General features: G+C 40.8%; 1 protein-coding gene and 1 pseudogene across 2 annotated transcripts in view; one reads left to right on the top strand and one right to left on the bottom strand.

The window, feature by feature from the left end:
- Positions 1 to 16,992, bottom strand: part of LOC311606389 (uncharacterized protein) — a gene marked incomplete at its 5' end in the record, with an annotated part of 55,878 nt that overhangs the window by 13,955 nt on the left and 24,931 nt on the right. The window lies entirely within an intron of this gene.
- On the top strand, positions 2,430 to 3,327 carry LOC311606455 (heterogeneous nuclear ribonucleoprotein A1-like; annotated as a pseudogene). Its single transcript has one exon. The product of its transcript is annotated as a heterogeneous nuclear ribonucleoprotein A1-like (transcript).

Genomic DNA, 16,992 nt, shown 5'->3' with positions numbered 1-16,992 from the left:
TCTTCCAGTAATGAAAAGGCTTTCTTTTCATTCTTGGCATCCATCAGTCTCCATGTTATTCACAAACATTTCAGAGCATTTTCTAGGTTCTGAGCACTGTTCTAGGCATGAAAAAGTAAGAAAAAACATCACAGGATTTGTGGAGTTTGGGTAGGGGGCAGGAAAGAAAACAAAAATAAAATTATATATATCAGAACGTGCATTATGTTGGGAAAAATGCAACATGCAATAACAGTGATAAGGGAATGAGCAGAATGCATTACTTTAGATAGCAGTTAAGCATTGAAAGAATGTTGAAGGTTCCCTGTTTAGCTCTGAACCCCACTTTTTAATTGGATTATTTGGCTTGGTGGTGTTCAATTTCTTGAGTTCTTTATACATTTTGGATATTAGCCATTTGTCAGATGTAGGGTTGGTGAAGATCTTTTCCCAGGCTGTAGGTTGTCTCTTTGTACTGTTGACAGTGTTTTCTGCCTTACAGAAGCTTCTCAGCCTCATGAGGTCCCATTTATTAACTGATGACCTTAAGGCCTGGGCTGTTGGTGTTCTGTTCAGGAAGTTGTCTCCTGTGCCAATGTTTTCCAGGCTCTTCCCTACTTTTTCTTCTAACAGATTTAGTGTCTCTTGTTTTATATTGAGGTCTTTAAATGACTTGGACTTGAGTTTTGTGCATGGTGATAAATATGGATATATTTGCATTTTTCTACATGTAGACATCCAGTTAGACCAGCACCATTTGTTGAAGATGCTATCATTTTTCCATTGAATAGATTTGGCTTCTTTGTCAAAAATCAAGTGTCGATATGTGTGTGGATTTATTTCTGGGTCTTCAATTCAATTCCATTGATCAACCAGCCTATTTCTATGCCTGTACCATGCTGTTTTAATTATTGTTGCTCTATAGTATAGCTTTAGATCAGGGATGGAGACTCCTCCAGAGGATTTTTTATTATACAGGATTGTTTTAGCTATTCTGGGTTTTTTGCTTTTCCATATGAAGTTGAGAATTGTTCTTTCCAGGTCTTTAAAAAATTGTATAGGTATTTTGACAAGGATTGCATTGAATCTGTAAGCTAAACAGGGAATTCTCAGCAGTGGACTATTGAATGGCCAAGAAACACATAAAGAAATGTTCTACATCCTTAGTCATGAAGAAATGCAAATCAAAATGACTCTTCCATTTTACACCCATCAGAATGGCTAAGACAAAAAAAAAAAAAACTCAAGTGATAGCACATGCTGGTGAGGATGTGGAAAAAGGGGAACATTCTTTCATTGCTGGTGGGAGTGCAAACTTGTTCAACCACTTTGGAAATCAATCTGGCGTTTTCTCAGAAAACTAGGAATAGGGCTACCTCAAGACCCAGCTATTCCAATTCTTGGAATATACCCAAAAGATGCTCCACCACACAACAAGGACATTTGCCCAACTATGTTCAAAGCAGCCTTATTTGTAATAGCCAGAATCTGGAAACAATTAGATCTCCCCCAAAGAATGGATAAAGAAACACTGGTACATTTACACTATGGAATACTACTCAGCTATTAAAAACAAGGAAATCTTGAAATTTGCAGGCAAATGGATGGAACTAGAAACAATCATCCTGAGGGAGTTAACTAAGACTCAGAAAGATACATATGGTATATACTCATTTATAATTGGATACTAGCCCACCATGAATGTCCTCTGAGAGTTGTCATTCAGTGGCGGATTGGGACAGATGCTGGGACTTGCTATTGGGACTCCAGGTGAGAGAGGTATGGAAGAATGGGGAAATTGGATCCAGTGGGTCCTGAAACCCTACAATAAGACCATCAAGGCCATAGCATCTTGACCCAGGGAATACACAAACTGCTGTATCAACCAAGGACAATGTATGCAGTAAACCCAGAACCCCTATTCAGATCTAGCCAATGGACAGTACATTCTCCACAGCTGTTTGGAGAGTGGGAACTGACTCTGACATGAATTCTGGTTTCCCCTGTTTGACCACTTCCCCTAGGTGGGAAGGCCTGGTGACACTCAAAGGAACGGAAAGCAGACTACCCAGATGATATCTGATAGGCTGTGATTATATGGTGGGGGAAGAGGTCCCATTCTGTTATAGGTCCAGATTGAGATGTAATCTGAATAAATTATTTAACTTTAAAAAAGACAAAAAAAAAAAAAAAAAGGAATGTTGAGGGACACATTCTTTAGCTTACTCCTTTCTGCCCATTGATGTGGCTGAGGAAGCATCGCTGAAGGTTCCCATTGCCCTGCCATCTTGTCTAAGTCAGAGTCTCCCACAGAGCTGGAAGAGCTGCTGAAGCAAGTGCTTCACCTGAGGGCTGAGCTTCAAAACAACCAAGGAGAGTCTGAGGAGTCATTTTGAGCCATGAGGCGGGGGGGGGGGGGGGGGGGTTGGACACTTACCGACTGTGTGGTAATGAGAGATCCCAACACCAAGAGATCCAGGGCCTTTGGGTTTGTCATACGCCACTGTGGAGGAAGTGGATGCCACATGAAAGCAAGACCACACAAGGTGGATGGAAGAGCTGTGGGACCCAAGAGAGCTATATCAAGAGAAGATTCTCAGAGACTAGGTGCCCACTTAACTGTGAAGGAGATTTTTGTTGACGGCATTAAAGAAAACACTGAAGAACATCACCTACGAGATTATTTTGAGCAGTATGGGAAAATTGAAGTGATTGAAATCATGATTGACAGAGGCAGTGGGTATAAGCGGGGCTTTGCTTTGTCACCTCTGCTGACTGTGACTCTGGATAAGAGTATTCTTTTATTCAAAAATGTCATACTGTAAATGGCCACAACTGTGAAATAAGAAAAGCCCCGTCAAAGCAGGAGATGGCTAGAGGTCAAAGTGGTTCAGGAAACTTTGGTGATAGTTGTGAGGTGGTTTTGGTGGCAATGACAAATTTGGATGTGGTGGCTTTGGTGGCAGCCATGGTGGTTGTGGCTATGGTAGCAGTAGGGACGGTTGTAATGGATTTGGTAGTGATGGAAATGATTTTGGAGGTGGTGGAAGCTACATTGATTATTTTGACTGTTACAATAATCAGTCTACAAAGTTTGGACGCATAAAGGGAGGAAACTTTGTAGGCAGGAGCTCTGGCCCTGATGGTGGCGGAGGCCAGGACTTTGCTAAACCACAGAACCAAGGTAGCTATGGTGGCTCCATCAGCAGCAGGAGCTATGGCAGTGGCATTCTACTTAATGCCAGGAAACAAAGCTTAGCAGGAGAGAGGAGCCAGAGAAGTGACAGGGAAGCGATAGGTTACAGCAGATTTGTGAACTCAGCCAAGCACAGTGGTGGCAGGGCCTAGCTGCTACAAAGAAGACATGCATTTAGACAATCCTCATACGCATAGGCATAAAAATTCCAGGACTGTATGTGTGACCAATCGTATAGCATGTTATTTTAGTGTCTCTTCTGTGGAAAGTGTAAAGCATTCCAACAAAGGGTTTTACTGTAGACCTTTTTCATCCATGGCATTAATTGCTAAATATAATTAATAGTCTGTTCAGACAAGGAATAAATGTATCCTATTTTTTTAAACGTTGAAGAAGATGGCTTGAGCTGAGCTAGAGGTGAGAAAACAGATTCACAAATCCTGAGGGAAGAGACCCATAGCAGTTTGCCCACTAGGCATTACTAGTCCCTCCCACTTTGAAGGGTAGACATAGGAGTGGTCTTTCTCACTGTTTCTGTACTTAAAACCTTGGAAAAGGTGAGTGTGGCATCCCTAAAGACAGAGCTGCTGCTACTGACAACGTCATCGCTCTGTGACAGGGCTGTGGCTTTGCTCCTGTTTTAGGCACTGGCTGGAATCCAGAGGGCCAGAGGGGAGAGGGCTAGAGTGGTCTTCTTGTCTGCAAATCCTGCAAGCTGAGCTTCCACTGTGGCTTCTTCCCTTGACTTAAAGGTTTCATGGTTCTCCTTGAAGTTACCACCCCTTAGTTCTTTTTTACCCTGGGACTAGGTGTTGCTGCTTAGTATAGAAGGCTTGGATCCTTTAACTTTTCTGTGTCCCTTAACCCTGCCTTCATCTCTACAACGTCTCTTTGATTATATTTTAGTGTGTGTCATCAGGTTCTTTCTGGACTCTTGAGTAGTACAGGGAGGAATCAGTATGGTATAAATTGATAGTCTTTAACAAGCCTGCTGATCTAGATGGTAAACAGACTCCGCTCTACTAAAAGTCATAGGGAAGTTTAGGATGTAAACCAGGAACATATCATAACCTCCAACTCTTCTTTTAAAAGGATTATTATGGTTTCCTGGAGAGAGTACAGATTTGAGGAACACAAAAACAAATAGAATAAATATTATACTTATTTGAATATTTATTATATTCAAGATACTGTTTTGGACACCTTTATACATGCATATTTGATAATCTTCATTGCTATCTTATGAGTTTATTATTTCCATTTTCAGATGAGAAAAACTGAGGTATAAAATCAAGCCGCTTCCCAAGGACATTCATTTTGGAACTTAGATAGCTTTCTGTTGCACTTGTCCTGATCCTGCTAGGTCTTGCCATCCAGTTGGCACTGTGGTTGTATTTAAAAGGCCATCCCATACCTTATCATCCACTTGAGGATGATAGAAAATGTAAGGCCAATGGCACCATGAGCATGTGCCTAACCACACTACTTCTTCTGCTATGAAGTTACTTCCTTGGCCACAGGCAATGCTGCATGGGCGACTATAATTAATGAGGCTAAAGAATTCTCTAAGTCCGTGGGTGATAGTTTTGACAGAAGGAGGGCATTCAGGGCAGGAACATTTATATCCCGAGTATATATTGTAGTTAAAAACCATAGCTTCAAGCTGGGAATAGTAGCACATGCCTCTAATCGCAGCACTAGGGAGGCAGAGGCAGGTGGATCGCTGCGAGTTCGAGGCCAGCTTGGTCTACAAAGAGAGTTTAGGACAGCCAAGACTACATAGAGAAATTGTCTCAAAAAAACCAACTCCCCCCAAAAACAAAAACAAAAGTACCCCTGAAATCAAACCAAACCAAACCAAAAAACCAACACAAACAAACAAAACAAAACAAAACAACAAAACCACAGATCCTTTCGTGTTGAAAGAGTTCCCATGTAGTCAGCCAGCCACCAACTGGATGGCTGAGCACTGAAGAAATGGCACAGCTCTGAGGACTCAGTGTAGCTCTCTGCTGCTGGTGGACTGGAAACCCAGCAGTGCTGACAAGTAGGTCAGCCTCGCTGTGGGTAAGACCACGTTATGGCAAGAATAACCTCCATTCCACCACTAGTGGCTCTTTGTATGTGAACCTATCAGGCAACGAGAGAAGGGTGGCCGGGGACAAGACTGATTGGTACTCTTATCTACTGGCTTATTCAGTCACTTTTTGTGCATAGTCTCATAGGAACAGATATTTTCACTACTGTTTTGTTTTGCCTGAAGAAGTAGATCCTCATGTTTCTCTTTAAATTCATTTAAAGGGGCTGAGGATTTAGCTCAAATCGAGAAGAGAGAGAGAGAGAGAGAGAGAGAGAGAGAGAGAGAGAGAGAGAGAGGGAGAGAGAGGGAGAGAGAGAGAGAGAGTGTGTGCATGCATGCCACTGCACAACAATAGAGGCCAGAGGACTAATTATGGGAGTCTCTCCTTCTACCATGGGATCCGGGAATTAAATTCAGGTGATCATGTTTGTTGTGTCAAATATTTTTATCTTTTGAGACATTGCACCATCCACTCCTCATGGTTCTTTTCCAAATTATTTATGTTTTACTTTGATTTGTGGTGTAGGTGTGTGTGTGCACGCGTGCACGCACATGTGTGAGGGTGCCTTTGGAGACCAGAGGAAGATATTGTATGCTCTGGAGGTGAAGTTTATAGACGATCTTGAGTCAGTCCACTGGGTGCTGAGGACTGAACTGGGGTCCTGTGGAAGAGCTGACAATTCTTTTAACCTCTGAGTTATTTCTCCAGGCTTCAACAATTTCTCAGTCCTTTATATTCAGGCAACCATTAGTTAGTCACAGCCAATAACTGGCACACAATTACGCATCTTCTCATTTCTCCATCCAAGCAAAGTGCATAGCAAGTGAGTGCACTGCTTAAAGATCTGCCCATGGGGGAGATTGCCTTTCATCATTTCCCCTCAAGAGTGTCCCACAATGGGCACTGAGGACACGGGCAGGAATAGCATTCCTAAGTGAGGCTAAGCCCACTTAGCCCTAAGCCCAAAGAGGCTCACTAGGCACTGTGTCTCTTTCTTGAATATAGCATGGACCAGATGTTTTTAGCATAAATTCCATCTTAGAAAGGATGTCTCGATACACTCCAATGACACTGAATTCCTAGAAATTTCCCTGAGTGGAACCTTGGGAATTTTCATTGCATTAGCTTTCTACTTGCTGAACTATACATGTCTTAGCAAAAAGCATACAATGGTTGCTACTTATCATTCCCTAGATCCAATGGTCATCATATTATCAACATAATGGTTGAGTACACTATCCATGGAAGGGATATGTGAACACAATCTTTCCCAACAAGATTATAACAAAAGGGTTGATACACCTCTGAGACAGGATGGTGAAGGTAGAGTGACAACCTGGCCACATGAAAGCAACTGCTCCTGGCCGACTCTAGCAGCAAGTATCTGGAGGAAATAACTTGGAAGAGCAGCAAATACACACACACACACACACACACACACACACACACACACACACACACACACACACACGACATCAAGAAATGCTTTAATTTGCGCAGGAATTGAAACCATATGTGGTACAGCAGTTTCAATTACAATTATTATCTGGTCAAGTTTATACCCTGCTGTCACCCTCTAAGACCTGTCTACTAACATATGCTACAACGTGTCTAGCATGTGTACAGCATAGGAGTAGTTATAGGACACTTGTCTATAAAGCTGCATACTTACTTGTATATGATAGCGCTTGACTCACATTAAAAACACACTACTTTCAAGATGGTTTCTCCTTTGAAAATTATTCATTCAACAGAGAATATAAGGATTTTTGTTTTTCTCCTACACAAGTTCCATTTGGAAGTGACTTTTCTGCTCACTAATTCATTAGAACATTCTGGAATAGTACTTAGAGCTAACATACATTCAGTAAAACTTTATAAGTTAGTTACTAAATGCAGAGAAAGGATTTGGTCAAACCACCTTGACCTTTCAATTGAAAAAATGCTGGAAATAAAAGTGAATTTAGAGCAGTTCAAGTAGAGTTTAACTATAGTAACTACTTTTTAACATTTTTTCCTAATAATAGTGTTTCTTTTAGTGGTACTCATAGAAAAGAATCTATATCCAAGCAACTGCTATGCATATTTAAAACTCTACAAATCTAGAAGTTTATACTAAGCAAAGAAAGAAATGGACTCAGTTTTCTCTTGAGAAATAAAAGTGATGAGTAGCTTTTAAATTGTTTTATTTGGTTCTATATTCTTCCAGGAAGGTACAGTACATTATAGGGGTACACATGACACTAGATTAATGTCTCCACTTGCAGTAACAGAGAGATAGGCTAGTGCTAGGTGTTTTAGCATCCTTGCACTACTTCTCTTACAGAGACCTTTTTTTCCTTAGTGTTAAGATCTCCTGTCAGGTAACCTCAGCACATCGCAGCGCATCTAACCTGAAGTGTTTGCTGGTGGTGGTTTCGATGCTGAAGGCAATGCATCAGGAACTGATGGTGACTGAGTCTTATCCAATCAGTTCCTGATGCAGTATCTGCGGCATCAACAGCTGTAACGACTATGTTGAATACTGCTTATTTTCTGACACAGCAACTCATTCTCTTTTATTCTTCCATTGATGGTTAGGAAAGTCTTAATAAAGGCATATAATCAAACAATCCAAAGTCATACCCATGAGAAAATCCCCCAACTTACCAAGAGGAACATAAAAATTACTTAACACATTTATTTAATGACAAAATAGGTAGATAAATAGTTGTTTTTAGCAAGGATATTAAAAAAAAACAGTTTTCTCAGGCCACTGATTCCTGTATTGCCATGACAGTTTAAAAAACACCAAAATCTTAAAGTGGATTTGAACAAGACAGTTCTAAGTATTTACTAGAATAAAATGCATTTTAATATATATATATATATATATATATATATATATATATATATATATATATGGTGTTTCTTTCCCCCATGTTTATTGAGGACAGTTTGTATATAGAACCAGTAACTAATGTATACAAGTGATGTGTTTGGACACATTTATGCACTCTGTTACAGTAGGCTAAGTCAAAGTGACACACATCACCGTCAGCTTCAGGTGTCTCTGTCATGCCGTGCTGGATTCTATCTCACTCAGAAGATGGGGTTAGCAGATGCAGTGTCAAGAAGAGCAACAGTCTCACAGGCACAAGACATGGCTGGTTTACTATTTTATTAGTGATATTTTAAGTTAGTTTTGATATCTCTCATCAGAAAATCTAATCAGCTGACTCTAGCATTTTGTCAAATACAGAATGAAAGACTTTAACATCACTTAGCAAGTCCACCATTTTGCTCAATGAGACTTTTTACCTGCACGAGAGAGATAATAATATTGGTTAGGAGACTTGCGAAGAAGCTTGAGGTGGCCTGGGAGGAGGATGTTATAAAGCTGTGAACTTGAAGTCTGTTTTACTACTGTCTGCCTGGCCGCTAGGTTACCAGGAAGCCTCAGAGTTAAGATTTTAGTTTATTTTTTAAACAGTATTTTTAAAATTTTACAAATAGTAAAAATGTAAACAAGTTGAATATCGGTAAAGTTTTCTAAATAATTCTCTTTCTTTCCCCCCTCTCTCTTCTGTCTCTCCTCCCACTCCACAATCAGATATATTCAACTGATTGACAGACACTTTTCTGGGGTTCAGCTTTTATATCCTTCATAGGGAGTCATTAAGTGAAGCCAAACGGATTGCAAGCAGAGACATCTTAGGGATGCTACAGATCTCCTTGCTGGAGAAGGAATCTCAGAACAAGGACTAAAAGGCAACTTTTAATGATGCTCCCTGCCCCCTCAGTAACACTTTGGATCGGAGGCTAGGGAATTACTCAGCAGTCTAACAGCAGCTGGGTATCAGTTGTCATTGTGCCATTTGTGCTCTGAGGTGAATGTGATTAGTAAACAAAGGTGTGTGGAGAACAGGGTCCCTCTGGGTTTGGGTGGTGTGAATATGCTCTGTGTGATTTTTCCCTGGGACGTGTCTCATCAAAAATAATGAGACAGGAACCTGACTTCTCGTGACACAATTCTCAGCTACTGGAATGCCCAGTACAAGATACAGCACTTTTTAAAAGCTGTGAACACTGCACTGGTGCCTGGGGTGGAAGGGCGTGGAGATGTCACTGTTAATTACATGAGGAGGTTAAGGTGAAAAAACTGGGGCTCAGGAGAATGGGCATATAAATAAAGGTGAATCACACAAGAATTATCTAGAAGGCCTTTTAAGATGAAGATCATTATGATCTGCTCTTGAACTTTTGAGTTGGAAGATACAGAGTAGGCGTAAGGCCTGGCATTATAAAAAAAGTTTCCAGGTTCTATGGTCCAGGGACCATATTTTAAAAACCACTACTTTAACCTAATCAGAGACAATGTGACTTGTGGGACCAAGTGATTATAAATATAACCGCTGATGATTGGATGTGATGACCTAGAGGAAATGGTATGAGGATTCCTCACCTAGAGGAGTTCAAGTCTTACTAATTAGCATAGCTCAGGACATTGCATGTTGGACTTTGTGCTATTATGGAGCTCATGGAAGTATACCCTCTTCCCCTTAGTTCTATTTCACCCCACAAAAGCAGAAAAGAAAGTCTGCTGGTTTGGGTGAACTCACTGTAAATATTGAGCTTGAAATCATAGCAGAGGTACACAACAAAGAGACTACCCATAGGACACCAAGATCCTAAAATCCAGGCCCCAGACACCTTTGTAAAGACTGGAGGGCTCTACACCACCCTGAGGTGCTTCATGAAGATATAACTGAAAAAGAAGAAGACTTTTTTTTCTAGATTGTTCCTTGAGTTTCTCTAGAAAGATCCTCTTGATGTGTCCAATGCTACAAAAACAGACATGTCATGTAACTGTGGCTTTTTCATTCTCGGACTTCAGAGTTTGCCCTCCCTTTCTCCCAGACTCTTTAAATGTCAATTTCACTGTCTAGATGACCTTGTCTCATCCTTGGCTCACAGCAGCTCACCATTCATAATTACAATGGCAGTCGTTATGTGGTTTAACCACTAACTTGTCCAGTGTACCAAGGGCAGGGATGGTAGTTCATGGCCCCCTTCTCTTCCTCATACAGAGCCTAGGACTTCACTGGCATTCAGCATTTGCTCAATGAAAAGTGAAAAGCTGTTAAATTTTATGAGGCACAAGTTGAAGGTGAGGTTTCTTCTGGAAACACTTGTGGGCTGAGCTTTCCACCTTCTCCAGGTCATTTTATTCAGTTTTGGTGGAGTATGAGATGTGAGCATAATAAGTTTTGAGAACAAGCATTAAATAATGCCGTTAATCCCCAAAGGAGACCGCAGCTATCTAGAGGTCTGGAATTCAAGAAATACACTTGGAAGCATAGACTAGATTCGCCCATGTTGGTTGGATACCTGGCAGAGTGACTCAAGTGAGGTCTAAATTATACAGGATTGAGTCTATAAGCAGGAAAGTGTTCTGCATCTCTCACTACCTCACTGACAAACAGCTCCAGCTGGCTTAAAGTGCAGTCTTGTGATGACCACTGAAGACATAACTATTGATTTATTGGTGAAAACATTGCCAAAGCAAGATAAGGACGATGTTTGCTGTGCATTCAGGGGCTTCTCATTCTCCTGTGGTGTAGCATGAGAGAGGGCCACATCTCCAATCTGTATTTCCACAGAAAACAGACATAGCTTGCCTCTGGCTACTGTGCAGCCTTTATGAGGGGTGTTGCTAGGATGCCTCTGGCTGCTTTCACTCAGGCCATGACTTTGAAGCTCTATTGGTGACACACTGAACTCTGATTGGTCCAACTTAAGGCTGCCTACGTTCTTCAACACACCTGTTCTGAAGCAGAAGGAAAATCACATCCTTTGAAGGCAGGAAGCAGGGATCAGCTAGCTTTTCTTCAAGAATGGAGTAAAAATTACTGTCAGTCTAGAGCTTACTTAGAGTGCAGGGTTCCTTAGGCCGCTGCCTGAGCCATCTGAGCTAAGCACTGATGTCAAGTGTTCTTGGAAGCCTTATTGGCATTCTCAGACCAAGGATGAAATACTGTATTTGTGTTCTCAGTGACCATTACAAGGTCCCACTTTAACAAGTTAGAGTGGTTCATCGTTGAGGTAGAGACTAAAGAAGCCTTTCCTGTTTATATAGATTTGATTTTCCTTTTGATTCTAGCCTCATGTAGGTACATTCAAGAGATCCAGGGGAAATAGGGCAAATGAGATCAGTGTGTGACCGCAGCTCAGGTGCAGAAGCCAGGGAGCAGGGAGAAACCATTACTGTCACTGTGGTGCACATGTCTAACTACAGAGGAAGATAGGAATATTTAGAGACCAATAAGAGCAAGATTTGGGCTTCTGTGCTGGACACAAGTCAGTGCCTAGGCAGCATCTAAAGGAATTGTCTTGGATAGCCTGTGTACAGAACACCAAACAGGCAAGGGTGGGGAGAGGCACATGACTACTGTGGACTGTAAGGGCCTCAGTGGGATAGAGGCCATGGTCAGGCAGGAACCAGGAGGCTGGAAAATGAACGGAATGCAATGGGTTATTCTGGGTAGAAAGAGAAAGTGGGTTTATTCCAACAGGTCAAGATCACAGATGCTATTCGGCATCTAAGGCCCTGGCCTGCAGAGTGTTAGTGCTGTCTCCTCTGTGCCCTGGTTAAGAGATAGCTGTTTCCACCTTGTCTGGTGTGATATCCACATCGTGGGTGGAGAGGGAGAGACTCATGCTATGCTATTGGTGAATGATGAGCTAGAATGGCTGACGGCTTATTCTCGGGGGCCCTAGCAAGTTCTCAGGCAGGAGCAATACAGGCCCTCATCCCTGGGAACCATTGTCCTTCAGCTGAGCTGAGGACTAGCTTGAATGAACCAAACCTTAAAATGTTTTGGGAGTTTTACCGAGAAAAATGCCAAATCTCTCACTTGCTTTGATGTTAATTACTTCCAGAATGCAGTTCTAGAATTATAAAACTTAAAAAAGGTTGGAATCATTGTTACTTGTTTTTTCTTTTTGTGTTTTGTTTTATTTTGGTTTTTGTTTTTGTTTTGGTTTTTTGAACAAGGAGTCTCTTATAAGTCAATCTAAAGGAGTCAGGGGTCTTGGAATCTCTTTCCCTTTTGCTCTATATTCATAAAGTTAAATTGCAAGGAAGTCAATGAAATTCACCATTAATGTGTATCCTTAGAGTTTACAAATGACTAATGCCAAGAAAAGCCTCTTTAATTAAATTATATTACAAATATGCTACTCTTTAAATGACAGCTTCTGATTGCTTTTCAAGTCACTCACTCCAAGACCCAAAGTCCTTGTCACTTCCACTTCCATCTGTCTCCTTCAATTTCATTTCTTGACTTTTTTTTTTTTTCAATTCAGCTCACTAGACCCTAACTTTCTTGTGCTCAGACACAGTGATTCTCATTTCAAACTGCACATTTGAATCCCTTGGGTTTCAAGGGATTGGGAATCCCTAAATAGTGGAATGTAGACCCTAGCTCCTGGCACTCTGGTCAAAGGTATATGTGGTAGACTTCTGTGTGAAGACTGTGATACACCCCTGTTGTAGACATGCAGTAGAAATGTTGATGCTGGGGCTGGAGAGAGGGCTCAGTGGTTAAGAGACCGCCTGCTCTTCCAAAGGTCCTGAGTTCAATTCCCAGCAACCACATGGTGGTTTACAACCATCTGTAACGTAACATGATGTGATGCCCTCTTCTGGCCTGCTGGTGTGCATGCAGGCAGAATTCTGTATACATAATAAAAAATAAATAAATCTTAAAAAAAAAAAGAACAGTTGATGCTGACACACAACCCGTGTCAACCATTTTGAAAAGTTATTATCCCACTGAACTGCACTTACTTTCTTTTCTTTGTGAAAAATGTCTCCACGAACAGTAATTGGGAATTCTTATTTTTTTTTGGTGGGGGAAGGGTTATTTTAACTAGTATGATTACATATTATTTGGAAATTTTAGGTACCTTACGAAAGTCTAATATCCATGCAGATTATTAATATGAAGACTCTTTATAGCACAGGCAAGTTACATTACCACATAGAGTTCAGAGTTCACTCTCTTAGCCTGGAAATAAATAGTTCTACTGACTACCTTCTATTTAACTTAATATGTAGCAAAAATTAATAGGCCACATTAATTTGTGTGGATACATAAACATGACTTAATCAGACTTAGACATACAGACCTGTATTTTTTGGGGGGTGGGGGAAATCCAAGAAAAATACATGCCATTCAAACATTGAAATACCACCCTTAATAACTTTTGTAAGAAAAGTTCATCAAACAAGTATAAATTTGTTTCATCTGATTTGTTTGATGTTAATGTATGAATAAGTAAGAAAACTGGCCTTGAGTCTCACCCTTGAGAAATCAGTTTTTTCACTTCTTTTTTATTAAAGTATATTTATTTACATAGTTGTCTATGTATATGTATGTTTGTGTTTGAACATGAATATGTGGTTATTCATGCACATGTAATTTTGTGTGTAGAAGTCAAAGTTAAGTGTCTTCCTCATTCACTTTCATTGTTGTTGTTGAGATAGGCTCTGTCATTGAATGCTCACCAATTCAGCTAAGCTGGCTGGCCAGCGAGGCCGACTGCTTTTGTCTCCACCTGCCTGAGTAATTGCCCTAGTCTCACTAGTCTCAGGGAAGGAGGTTTATATCTGTTTTGAGGCCCAATAAGGATTACAGTTTGATAGAGGCTCAAGCATGTCATGACAACCTCAGCTTGCTCTGCAGTCCCTATTAGTATTCATTAAGATAGTTGACTATAAGACACATACAGTGGAACAAGGAAGGGTGATTAAATGTGATATTCTGGGCAGCTGAGTCTGAGGGGGGGATTTGTGGAATGCTTAGACTGATTGCCTGCAATTTGATGGACAAATATCCACAAAAGAAGAAGAAATAAGAAAGAAGGAGGAGGAAGAAGAAGAAGAAAAGAAGAAGTAGAAGAAGAAGAAGAAGAAAAGAAGAAGTAGAAGAAAAAGAAGAAAAGAAGAAGAAGAAGAAAAGAAGAATAAGAATAAGAATAAGAATAAGAATAAGAATAAGAATAAGAAGAAGAAGAAGAAGAAGAAGAAGAAGAAGAAGCTTTCACAGAGAAAATACTTTGGGTTCAGCTTCTGAAACCCTAGCCATGCTGCTGAATTTAAATCAAAAGTACAAGACAGCAAATAACATCAAAAGTGCAACATAATAGAAGTGAATCCCAGTTAGTTTCTCTTCCAGTCACAGAAGCAGTTTAGAGAGGCTTCGAAGATTTGGAAGAAGTTGAGCACAGACAGTAAATATCCGAGGTCTGCATAAAATTCAGGTTTGAAGTTCTGACTCAGTTGCCACGATCGTCTTTGGGTCCAGGAGGTCAAGGAAATTGCTGTGTTTAGCAGAATCCCAGAGGCCACCGTGAGGGATGATTAGGGACAGCTCACAGTTGCCAGCTGAGATTAAGCCAATGCATAGCTATCCAGGTTGGATCTGTAAGAAAAATCTTGTGAGCAGAGGTGCACGACTGCTCCACTGTTCTCAGTGCAGGTGAACAAACTACTGCTGACCTAAACTTTATTTTCACAGATCTCTGGTGTAGTTATTCTTGTGTCTTATATCATAAAGCATCTTTGTGTTAAGAAAGGATCTCCATGATTTAATCCATATCCAAACACTACCAGGCATGAGTAGATGCTGATGGCAGCTCACCCGGCAGACATGTTAAAACAAGCTCTATTATGAATGACAAAGTAGAAGGATCCAGATGGTCCTAGAAATCTACAACAAGAACATTATGATAGGCAGATTTGGGCCCAGGGGTCCTGCTCAAATTATGGCACCAGCCAAGGACAATACAGGCAGTAAACTTCAAACCCCTACCCAGATCTAGCCAATGGACAGGACATTCTACACAGTTGAGTGGAGAGTAGGGTCTGACTTTTACACGTACTCGGGTGCCTCATATTTGACCACGTCCCCTGGATGGGGAGACCTGGTGGCACTCAGAGGAAGGATAGCAGGCTACCAAGAAGAGACTTGGTAACCTATGTGCATATACAGGGGGAGGAGGTCCCCCTCAGTCACAGTCATAGGGGAGGGGAGTAAGGGAAAAATGGGAGGAAGGGAGGAATGGGAGGATACAAGGGATGGGATAACCATTGAGATGTAATATGAATAAATTAATAAAATATAATTTAAAAAAAGAAAAAAAAAGAATTTGGAAACGCCAAAAGCAAAAAATCTAGAATGCTCCCTCAGACAAGAGAACTAGCAACTATATAAGTGAAAGCAAAGGATGACCACATAGATGGGCAGGTATGACAAGGGACATCTGCTTTGTGGGTGGTGGTTTCTGTGTCTCCATTATTATGTCTCATTGAGATTGGGCCATGAGCCACCGTTCCTTCAGCTCAGTGGATGAGGCTGGTAGAAATAATGATCAACAAAGGAAGGAAGGTGACCGGTGTCACCGACTCTCCATAGTCTGTTTCAGGTAGCACGAGAGGAGAGCAGTACAAATGAGACCCACTTGGAGGTTTTGACTCAGTGCTTCTGGCCAGGGGCTAAGATTTGCACGTTGGTGGGAATTCCCCCCCACCTTTCTCACTAGCTGTCTTTCAAACGAGGCCATTTCCCCCTCCTACATGGTGACTCCAGCCAAAACAAACTCCTCAAAGTGCCAAGAATCTTATGGTGTGTACTCTGCCCATACTCCATACTTGGAATGTTTTCCTCTGCCTCTCTCCTTGCTTTAGCCTACACTTGTTGTACACTTGTGGGAAGGGCATACAGTGAAAAATACCAGACACTGATTTCTCTCTCTGGTCTCTTTTGCTTGCAATCCCTTTGAATTCGTGATCTCAGTTTCTGCATTTGTTATACACAGTGATATTTTTAATTTATAAATTATCTCTATTATTAGGCTGAGAACTTCTAATAGGGAAGCTATGCACATTTCTTTTTATATGTTTAAATTCTCAGCATTGATATACCTGGCTTTTAATGAACATTAAATAAAAAAATTGATGAAGTAAATAAATAATTTGTTGAACCAAAACATTACTGGTTCCCATAATTCTGTAAAATCCTGTAAAATTCCATTTTATAATTTGTCATTGAATAACTGAAAGTTGATACAAATAGGTAAGTTGCTGAGTTAAAAAAAATGACTTTGAATAGAAAAACGGTCAGGTAAATATAACAGACAATTGAGGAATGACAAGTGGATATAATCTACAAAGTCCTTCGTGTGGAGGCTAGGAAGGCAGTTGGATTGGCAAAGTTCTTGCACACAAGCATGAGGGCCTGAAATTTATCTTCAACACCCATGTGAAAGTCATGTGCTCTGGTTCTGAGGAGGACGGTGCAGGAGGATCTTTGAGGCTTATCAGCCAGCTAGTCTAGTCAGTTAGTGGCATTCGAGTCCAGAGAGAAACCTTGTTTTAAAAAATAAACAGGCCGGGGAGATGACTCAGTAGTTGCTCTTGCAGATGCCCATGCTTTAGTGCCCAGAGTCCGTATTTGGAGACTCACAGCCACATGAAATTCCAGCTCCAGGGCATTTTCTGGCCTCTGTGGGCATATATCTATATCTGTATCTGTATCTATATCTGTATCTATATCTATCTATATCTATATATCTATATATATGTGTGTGTGTGTATACACATATACACACATGTGTTTCATGTGAACTTCCCCAAAATAGCACACAGAGACCATTGTGAAGGATTAAAACATAATTTTGCTTTTTTTTTTA

The sequence above is a fragment of the Acomys minous genome (assembly GCF_964271855.1).
Source record: "Acomys minous genome assembly, chromosome: 10".
In the NCBI taxonomy this organism is placed as follows: Eukaryota; Metazoa; Chordata; class Mammalia; order Rodentia; family Muridae; genus Acomys; species Acomys minous.
Note: the sequence above shows the minus strand (reverse complement) of the source record. Positions and strands in the feature narration are given on the sequence as shown.